We start from the raw sequence: 9,441 nt of genomic DNA on the forward strand, positions 1-9,441 counted from the left end.
TTGACAGAGATCAAGAACACAAGCAGGGGAAGCAGCAGACGGGGAGGGAGAAACAGACTCCCTGCTGAGCAGGGAGCCAGATTGGGGCACCATCCCAGGACCCTGAGATCATGACCTGAGCCAAAGGCAGATGCTTAACCCACTGAGCCACTCAGGTGCCCCTCAGAACTGTATTGTGATGGGAGGTTAAAGTGGTTGAATTTGAAGTGTAGGAGTAGACATACATTCTTTGTTTTCATAACTGAAGAATATGGAGCTAGAATCTAGACTGCAGGGATGGAAAATTACAAAATGTCCTACTCTGCTGAGATGCCACTGGTAGTCATATATCCCCTTTGTATCCCTATTCTCCTCTTAGGTATCTTGGATCCTTTTTGAAATTTTTATTTCTCTGTCTCCTAGCAACTGCATATCTTCCTTGCGAGGGGTTTTATCTGAAATCACGTGTGTTTGTAGTTATCACAACTTAATTTTTTTTTTATTTCAATAGTTAAACTCAGATCTTTGAAAAGTTTATAAAATGAAGTCCCTAGAGAAACGCAATGGAAGTGAATATAAAGGGGGTCCTGGGTGGCTCAGTCGGTTAAGTGTCTGCCTTCAGCTCAGGTCATGACCTTGGGGTCCTGGGAACAAGCCCTATGTCAGGTTCCCCGCTCAGTGGAGAGTCTGCTTCTCTCTCCTGTGCTCCCTCTGCCCGTCCCCCAGCGCGTGCTTGCCCTCTCACCTTCTCTCTCTCCCTCTCAAATAAATAAATAATCTTTTTTAAAAAAAGAAGTGAATATAAAGGACTTACTATGGCAAAATAAGTGTTTGATTACAAAATTATGGATATAAATGTATATCAAAATGTATAAACATACAGATGTGCATACATTCATTTTGATTCAGTCTGATAGTAGTTTTAATGTCTGTTGGTTACAAACTGAATTAACATGAATTTATGGAGATCTTCCTTTTATTTCAACAGCTGGATGGGCACAGCGATCTGGATCCTCAAGAGCCTTACTCTCTAGTAATGATTAGACTTGACCACATGAAAGATCATAGAAACCCACGCTTGGAAGAGGTTTGAATGTTCATCAAGTCCAATCATGTCGAATATTCTCTTCCCCAACAAGGCCAAGTTCTTGCAAGACTACTTCATTCCAGTGAGAGAAAGAGCCTACAATTTCATCGCTAGCTATCTTAAACTTTCAAAATACCTCTTCATGATGAAGTTTCCCTTTCTGGTCTGAGCTCTACCTCTGAGGAAGCCAGTTTTCAAGATGGCCCCCTCAAATACTCACCTCTTGGTAGTCATAGCCTTGCACGCCTCCTGCCCACATAGGAACAGAGATGCTGTGTGACCAAGAACAGATGGCAAGGGTGATGGGATGTCACTTCTGAGATGGAGCTATCCAAGACTGCAGCTTCTGTTTTCAGTGCTTTCTTCCTCCTTCACTCGTGCATGCTCGCTTGTTCTCTTTCCCTGTCGTAGGGGAAGCTGGCTGCTGTGTGGAGCGGACATTCAGGCAAACTGTGGAGAAGCTCGTGTGATGACGCTGTTTGTCCAACAGCAGGGAACTGGGACCTGCTGACAGACATAAAATTGGAAGGGCATTCAGGCTCAGTCTAGCCACGAGATGCCTGCAGCCTCATTAGACAGCTTGACGGTAACTTCCTGAGACCCTGAGCCAGACGCACCCAGATAGGGAGCACACCTCCTAGATGCCTCATCTTCAGAACTGAGGAAAAATAAATGCTTGTTGTCTGAAAGCTGCTAAATTTGGGGGAAATTTGTTACATAATAATAGATTAGTAATATCCTTTGAAGTCATTTACTTATATTTGTTTTGAATGTAACGTATAATAATTATATATAATATATAACAAAAATGATATTTATTGAGCATTTATGCTCTTCCAGGCACTGCTCTAAGGGCTTTACATGAGTTAAGTTATTCACAACAACCCTATGACATTTATATTTTTATTATTTCAGGTTCCTAGATGAGAAAAATTGCTGTAGGGGGTCCCCCAGAATGTTAAGTAATCTTCCTAAGGTCATAGAGCTGGTATAGAGTGTCACTGGGACTTAAACATGGGAGTTCCATTTTCTGAGCCAAGCTCTCAGAAGGTCGCATCAAGCTATAGGCTGGAGCTTTAGCCATCTTAAGGCTCAGTGGGGGTTGGGGAATCTGTTCCCAAGTTCATTCACATCATTGTCAGCAGGCCTAATTCCTTACTGCTTATTAGCCAGAGGCTTCCCTCCTCACCACAGGAATTTATCTCATTAGTGAGTTTAAAAATGATATCACACCATACAGGGCTTTTTTTTTCCCCACCCGCCAACATACTGTAAATATGTTTTGATGTAACTAAACATGTCTAACCATCATTTTTAAAGGCTTTGGATTCAAATCGCCACCTTGAAATGACAGAATAGGCGAATCAGCTAAAATAGCAAAATACTTTCCCACTTTAACTGATGCACTAAAATAGGGAAACTTCACCATGATGTCTGTCCACTTCTTTGGTTCGCTACTATAAACAAAGTGAAATTTGTGTTTTTACTTGACAGCAGAGCTCGTACCTAAAGTATAGTACTATATATACTAATAATTTGTCTTCTTTTTTGTAATTGCAAGATAAAGAATGTTTTAAACTTGAAATCGTACAAAAGTTAAGTACTCTTATTTAGTGCCCAATGCAGAGAGAGGCAAGTTAACATGAATAATTCATTACTGTAGTGAAGTAAAAACATTTTCCGTCATTGAAAATTTCTTCCTGACTTGTCTGGATTATGGTCTTCCCCCCCCCCCCCCGCCTTCTTCTTTCTTTTTTGGTGAGGTGTCCTGAGAGTGAGAAATGATCTACCAAGGGAAGCTGGAAGTTTTCTCCCGCCTCTGACTTCCACACAAAGGCATCCTACTTAGAGACACTTGTATTATTTGTTCATGAGAACAAAGCCCAGCGAGCAGCTTTGCGCTCTTGCTTGCATGCTGTGGCATCGCTGGGTATGTGAAATTGGCTTAAAAGAGCCCCGTGCGAGTTGTCATTACAAACACAAATCCTACACCTTGGGAAAAAGGAAGTCAATCAGAGGAACACCTTCAGACTGATGTTTCAGGCGTGAGATCACTTTAGGGAAAATGGAACCCAGCAGGAGGGCTCTAAAGAGAAGTAAGACTGGAAAAATAACCACAGCCAAATTGCAGCTATTCCAGGAGGATCTAATTCTAAATGAAACAAATTCTTCATGTTATCTGTTTAAAATGTGTTTTGGTTTTATATATATGTGTGTGTGTGTGTGTGTGTGTGTGTGTGTGTGTGTGTGTGTAGGTTTTATATACATATTTTGGTTATATATATATATATATTTTGGTTATAGAGATATATTGATTTTAAGATATGGGAGGGCATAGAATTGCAGGGCTTCCCAGTGTTTCACTCCTTGTGATAACCCTATTTTCTTTTTTGCTCTTCTTTACTACAGTGTACCGAAGATTGACAATAGACTAGAATACAAAAATATTTAAAAATTTTTTCATGTTTTCCACCAATCTTGCTCATGTAAGAGTTAAATGAATTCTCTCTAAATGATAATATGAGTCTTTAATGGGTTTTGATTTGACATAATTCCTTACAGGCTCTCAGTGGAATACTCTTTAAGAGCTGGATTATAACTATATAGCTCTCACAGGTCAAGTTGCATAAATCTATTTATGAAGTATAAGCCAGAGGGCTATTTTAGGAAGTTTCTATGGGTTCAGAATATGTATTGCCCAGAATGGTTTTTAAGATTTATCCTCATTTTTTAGGATTTAACTTTTCTCTCATTAAAAAAACAAAACAAAACAAAAACTAGTTACAGGATGGAACCTGGCACAAAGTGATTGGAGCAGTATTTACATATGGTTAGGAATGTTACAGCTGACCATTTCATAAGAATTTGTGATTTTTGGGCAATGAGTGGAAGTTGAGAATGAGGTAAGGTGTTTTCCTTTGGAAGCTGGAGGTTCAATTCATTTAATCCTCTTCAAAAAACACCATTGGAGTCAAGTTTACCCCAGAAACAGATGCTAAACACCATTTCGATATATTCAGCTGGTATGAGTTAACATAGGAAGCCACTCGTAGGCATGAAACGCTTGATGTAAAATAAAAATTCATTTAAAACTGGTCTTAATTGATAAACCCCTGGCCAAACTTATCAAAAAGAAAAGAGAAAGGACCCAAATAAATAAAATCATAAATGAAAGAGGAGAGATCACAACTAACACCAAAGAAATACAGACAATTATAAGAACATACCATGAGCAACTCTACGCCAACAAATTTGACAAGCTGGAAGAAATGGATGCATTCCTAGAGACATATAAACTACCACAACTGAACCAGGAAGAAATAGAAAACCTCAACAGGCCCATAACCAGTAAGGAGATTGAAACAGTCATCAAAAATCTCCAAACAAACAAAAGCCCAGGGCCAGACGGCATCCCAGGGGAATTCTATGAAACATTTAAAGAAGAACTAATTCCTATTCTCCTGAAACTGTTCCAAAAATAAGAAATGGAAGGAAAACTTCCAAACTCATTGTATGAGGCAAGCATCACCTTGATCCCAAAACCAGACAAGGATCCCACCAAAAAAGAGAACTACAGACCAATATCCTTGATGAACACAGATGCAAAAATTCTCACCAAAATACTAGCCAATAGGATTCAACAGTACATTAAAAGGATTATTCACCACGACCAAGTGGGATTTATTCCAGGGCTGCAAGGTTGGTTCAACATCCGCAAATCAATCAATGTGATACAACACATTAATAAAAGAAAGAGCAAGAACCATATGATACTCTCCATAGATGTTGAAAAAGCATTTGACAAAGTACAGCATCCCTTCCTGATCAAAACTCTTCAAAGTGTATGGACAGAGGATACATACCTCAATATCATCAAAGCCATCTATGAAAAACCCACCGCAAATATCATTCTCAATGTAGAAAAACTGAAAGCTTTTCTGTTAAGGTCAGGAACATGGCAGGGATGTCCATTATCACCACTGCTATTCAACATAGAAGTCCTAGCCTCAGCAATCAGAAAACAAAAGGAAATTAAAGGCATCCAAATCAGCAAAGAAGAAGTCAAACTATCACTCTTTGCAGATGATATGATACTATATGTGGAAAACCCAAAAGCCTCCACTCCAAAACTGCTAGAACTTGTACAAGAATTCAGTAAAGTGTCAGAATATAAAATCAGTTGCATTTCTCTACACCAACAACAAGACAGAAGAAAGAGAAATTAAGGAGTCAATCCCATTTACAATTGCACCCAAAACTATAAGATACCTAGGAATAAACCTAACCAAAGAGGCTAAGAATCTATATGCAGAAAACTATAAAGTACTCATGAAAGAAATTGAGGAAGACACAAAGAAATGGAAAAATGTTCCATGCTCCTGGATTGGAAGAATAAATATTGTGAAAATGTCTATGCTACCTAAAGCAATCTACACATTTAATGCAATCCCTATCAAAATACCATCCATTTTTTTCAAAGAAATGGAACAAATGATCCTAAAATTTATATGGAATCAGAAAAGACCTTGAATAGCCAAAGGAATATTGAAAAAGAAAGCCAAAGTTGGTGGTATCACAATTCTGGACTTCAAGCTCTATTACAAAGCTGTCATCATCAAGACAGCATGGTACTGGCACAAAAACAGACTCATAGATCAATGGAACAGAATAGAGAGCCCAGAAATAGACCCTCAACTCTATGGTCAACTAATCTTCGACAAAGCAGGAAAGAATGTCCAATGGAAAAAAGACAGCCTCTTCAATAAATGGTGCTGGGAAAATTGGACAGCCACATGCAGAAAAATGAAATTGGACCACTTCCTTACACCACACATGAAAATAGACTCAAAATGGATGAAGGACCTCAATGTGAGAAAGGAATCCATCAAAATCCTTGAGGAGAACACAGGCAGCAACCTCTTCGACCTCAGCCGCAGCAACATCTTCCTAGGAACATCACCACAGGCAAGGGCAGCAAGGGCAAAAATGAACTATTAGGATTTCATCAAGATCAAAAGCTTTTGCACAGCAAAGGAAACAGTTAACAAAACCAAAAGACAACTGACAGAATGGGAGAAGATATTTGCAAACGACATATCAGATAAAGGGCTAGTATCCAAAATCTATAAGGAACTTAGCAAACTCAACACCCAAAGAACAAACAATCCAATCAAGAAATGGGCAGAGGACATGAACAGACATTTCTGCAAAGAAGACATCCAGATGGCCAACAGACACATGAAAAAGTGCTCCACGTCACTCGGCATCAGGGAAATACAAATCAAAACCACAATGAGATATCACCTCACACCAGTCAGAATGGCTAAAATTAACAAGTCAGGAAATGACAGATGCTGGCGAGGATGTGGAGAAAGGGGAACCCTCCTCCACTGTTGGTGGGAATGCAAGCTGGTGCAACCACTGTGGAAAACAGCATGGAGGTTCCTCAAAATGTTGAAAATAGAACTACCCTATGACCCAGCAATTGCACTACTGGGTATTTACCCTAAAGATACAAACGTAGTGATCCGAAGGGGCACATGTACCCGAATGTTTATAGCAGCAATGTCTATAATAGCCAAACTATGGAAAGAACCTAGATGTCCATCAACAGATGAATGGATAAAGAAGAAGTGGTATATATACACAATGGAATACTATGCAGCCATCAAAAGAAATGAAATCTTGCCATTTGCCACAACGTGGATGGAACTAGAGGGTATCATGTTTAGTGAAATAAGTCAATCGGAGAAAGACAACTATCATATGATCTCCCTGATATGAGGACATGGAGATGCAACATGGGGGGTTAGGGGATAGGAGAAGAATAAATGAAACGAGATGGGATTGGGAGGGAGACAAACCATAAGTGACTCTTAATCTCACAAAACAAACTGAGGATTGCTGGGGGGAGGGGGTTTTGGAGAGGGGGAGGGGGCTATGGACATTGGGGAGGGTATGTGCTATGGTGAGTGCTGTGTAAACCTGGCGATTCATGGACCTGTACCCCTGGGGATAAAAATACATTATATGTTTATAAAAAAATAAGAAATAAATAAAAAATTAAAAAAAAACTAGTCTTAAGTCTAAAGCTCATTTTAACAATTTTATTACTTCAACTAAGATAAAATGTGTAGGGGCGCCTGGGTGGCTCAGTTGGTTAAAGCCTCTGCCTTTCGCTCGGGTCATGATCCCAGGGTCCTGGGATCGAGCCCCGCATCGGGCTCTCTGCTTGGCAGGGAGCCTGCTTCCTCCTCTCTCTCTCTGCCTGCCTCGCTCCCTACTTGTGATCTCTATCTGCCAAATATATAAATAAAATCTTAAAAAAAAAATAGGATAAAATGTGTAATTTAAATAACTACAAATAGTTAATTAATGTATACATAGCATGTATCCCAAGCAGTGTTTGAGAGGTGTCCTAATAACATAGCGATTACGCATGATAAAGAGAAATCCACGTAGGAGATTGTGTCGTATGGTGTTATGCCACACGTTACTTGAGCTATCATCCTTTCTCGAGGGTTACTTAGGCTAAAAGAACTTGCTTATGATGTGACTTTAACATTTCAACATTTCAAAACTTGGTGAAAGCTTTAAAAGTAGCAGTTTTTTCCCCCATTTTATTTTATTTTATTATTAATTATTTTTATTAACATATAATGTATTATTATTTGCCCCAGGGGTACAAGTCTGTGAATCCTCAGGCTTACACAATTCACAGCACTCACCATAGTACATACCCTCCCCAATATCTATAACCCAACCACCCTCTCTTTAACCCCCTCCCCCCAGCAACCCTCAGTTTGTTTTGTGAGATTAAGAGTAAGTAGCAGTTTTGAATGCATTAAGTAGTTCATTTTTTCTCCAGGCACAAGATTTATCTTACCAATAACACTTCTAGTTAATAGCTGATGCTTTCCCAAAAGAGAGCTCATCAATGGTTTCTATTACTGTTTTCATTTTAAAAGGCTTTAAAATCAGTGACTGTTTTAGCCGATTTTCAAGGAATGTGGCTCAGGCTTAGTGAGAGGCTCTTGATAAAGCTTTTCCTGCTTTGTGGTCAGCTGCAGCCAGGAGACCAGAGCTCTGTGAGACCTGGAGGACGGGGACACACCAGAGGGCTGTCTTCTAACTACCGGATTCTTTCCCTGCTGCCCAAGTTCCAGACTTAGAGTGGATGTGTCCTCGTTGCTAGGCCACACGTATCCAAATGACACATACTTGAGGGCCCTCTGAGTAACAAATGTAGTTCTTTGAGCATCACCTTGACATTTTACTTGACATTTTATTCTTTTCCATTTTCCTTTATATTGTTTACTCTGCGAATTATTTTAACAGCTTGGGCCACCAGCACCAGCTTAAAACCAATCTTCTCGGGAACCTGGGTGGCTCAATGGGTTAAGCCTCTGCCTTTGGCTCAGGTTATGATCTCAGGGTCCTGGGATCGAGCCCCACATTGGGCTCTCTGCTCAGTAGGGAGCCTGCTTCCCCCCCCCCTCCCCCCGCCGCCTGCCTCTCTGCCTACTTGTGATCTCTCTCTGTGTGTCAAATAAATAAATAAAATCTTTAGAAAAAAAGAAAAAAATCAGTCTTCTCTCTTGATTTCCTAGTACTCAGAGGATTCTGAGGGTTCTTAATCAAGAAAAGTTCATTATTTGGTAGTTCAGCTCCCTTTGCAGGATAGGCTCATTTTTCTCTCAGCATCCCTCAAGTCATATGTCAAATTTTCCTTCAAAATACAGTTCTTCTGGGCAAATGCATGACTAACTGACTCATCACAGATATTGTGTTAAATCAAACTAAAAATTAAATGAATTTATAAAGGAAATGTCACACCCGAAAGAACACCACCCTGGGCGTTTGGAGACTGGGCTCCAGTGTTGGGTCTACAACTTGCTAGGAGTGCCTGATCTTGATTGGCTTGGTCTTCACTGAATTTCACTTTCCACACATCATTCACTTAAAATTTAGCAAGGGAAACTCTGTATAATCAATATATTGATATCTACTCAATACATAAAATACCATTTATCAAAAAAAATTTACCAGATATATAAAATATGCATATCATGCATATATGGATAATTATGAATGCAAAGATGAAATATATAAAACATAAGATAATATACAGTATAATTATAATTAATAATATAGTAATTATTATATAAGATAAGATTACACAATCTCTACATAATAGAAAAATTATATAATTTTCTTCTTACTACTTTTACATATTTTATTCTTGCATTTGCACAGTGTGTTGGGCTGGGTTCTAGACACCTGGTTTTCTCCAGTCTTTCTATTTCAGTTGAATCATCCAGAAGGAAGGCTCTTCCAGCTGCAGGAGAGTTAGTGGAGTACCAGAAACAAATGAG

This window comes from Meles meles, chromosome 1 (assembly GCF_922984935.1).
Source record: "Meles meles chromosome 1, mMelMel3.1 paternal haplotype, whole genome shotgun sequence".
NCBI lineage: Eukaryota > Metazoa > Chordata > Mammalia > Carnivora > Mustelidae > Meles > Meles meles.